The sequence below is a fragment of the Lygodium microphyllum genome, chromosome 16, assembly GCF_053477565.2.
Source record: "Lygodium microphyllum isolate KBCC chromosome 16, Lygodium_microphyllum_v1.1.10, whole genome shotgun sequence".
Lineage (NCBI taxonomy): Eukaryota > Viridiplantae > Streptophyta > Polypodiopsida > Schizaeales > Lygodiaceae > Lygodium > Lygodium microphyllum.
Window position 1 is genome coordinate 146,942,865 of NC_141150.1, and position 1,672 is coordinate 146,944,536.

The following is a 1,672-nucleotide window of genomic DNA, read 5'->3' on the forward strand; positions in this document are numbered from 1 at the left end:
TGACGTGCCGTGGGTCGAGCGGGGTTTTTGGAGGTGGGGTGCGCGGGGGATACGCGGCGTCGTCGGGGGGTGCGGTGGGGTGGAGGGTGCGCCGTGTCGTGGGGGGGTGACGCGGGGTGGGCTGGGTCGAGCGGGGTTTTTGGAGGCGTGGCGGGGTCGTGTGGATGGAGCGGGGTTTTTCGAGGTGGGGTGCGGGGGGGATGCGCCGCGTCGAGGGGGGGTGCGGTGGGGTGTGCCGTGACGCGGGGTGGGGTGGTGTGGATGCAGCGGGTTTTTCGAGGTGGGGTGGGGTGGTGTGGATGCAGCGGGTTTTCCGAGGTGGGGTGCGCGGGGGCGTCGTGGGGGGGTGACGCGGGGTGGGGTGGGTCGAGCGGGGTTTTCGGAGGCGTGGAGGGAGCGGGGTTTTTCGAGGTGGGGTGCGGGGGGGGTGCGCCGTGTCATGGGGGAGTGACGCGGGGTTGGGGTGGTCAAGCGGGGTTTTTGGAGGAGAGGTGGGGTGCTGTGGAGGGAGCGGGGTTTTCCGAGGTGGGGTGCGGGGGGGCGTCGTGGGGGGTGACGCGGGGTGGGGGTGGTCGAGCGGGGTTTTGGGAGGAGAGGTGGGGTGCTGTGGAGGGAGCGCGGTTTTTCGAGGTGGGGTGCGGGGGGGCGTCGTGGGGGGGTGCGGTGGGGTGGGGCGGTGCGCCGTGTCATGGGGGAGTGACGCGGGGTTGGGGTGGTCAAGCGGGGTTTTTGGAGGAGAGGTGGGGTGCTGTGGAGGGAGCGGGGTTTTTCGAGGTGGGGTGCGGGGGGGCGTCGTGGGGGGTGACGCGGGGTGGGGGTGGTCGAGCGGGGTTTTTGGAGGAGAGGTGGGGTGCTGTGGAGGGAGCGCGGTTTTTCGAGGTGGGGTGCGGGGGTCCGTCGTGGGGGGGTGCGCCGTGTCGTGGGGGAGTGACGCGGGGTTGGGGTGGTCGAGCGGGGTTTTTGGAGGAGAGGTGGGGTGCTGTGGAGGGAGCGGGGTTTTTAGAGGTGGGGTGCGGGGGGGTGACGCGGGGTGGGGGTGGTCGAGCGGGGTTTTTGGAGGAGAGGTGGGGTGCTGTGGAGGGAGCGCGGTTTTTCGAGGTGGGGTGCGGGGGGGCGTCATGGGGGGGTGCGCCGTGTCGTGGGGGGGAGACGCGGGTTGGGGTTGGTCGAGCGGGGTTTTTGGAGGAGAGGTGGGGTGCTGTGGATGGAGCGCGGTTTTTCGAGGTGGGGTGGGGGGGGGGGGCATCGTGGGGGGGTGCGGTGGGGTGGGGGGTGCGCCGTGACGCGGGGTGGGGTGGGTCGAGCGCGGTTTTTTGGAGGCGTGGCGGGGTGGTGTGGAGGGAGCGGGGTTTTTCGAGGTGGGGTGCGGGGGGGGGCGTCGTGGGGGGGTGCGCCGTGTCATGGGGGAGTGACGCGGGGTTGGGGTGGTCAAGCGGGGTTTTTGGAGGAGAGGTGGGGTGCTGTGGAGGGAGCGGGGTTTTTCGAGGTGGGGTGCGGGGGGGCGTCGTGGGGGGTGACGCGGGGTTTTTCGAGGTGGGGTGGGGTGGGGGGGTGCGCCGTGTCGTGGGGGAGTGACGCGGGGTTGGGGTGGTCAAGAGGGGTTTTTGGAGGAGAGGTGGGGTGCTGTGGAGGGAGCGGGGTTTCTCGAGGTGGGGTGCGGGGGGGCGTCGTG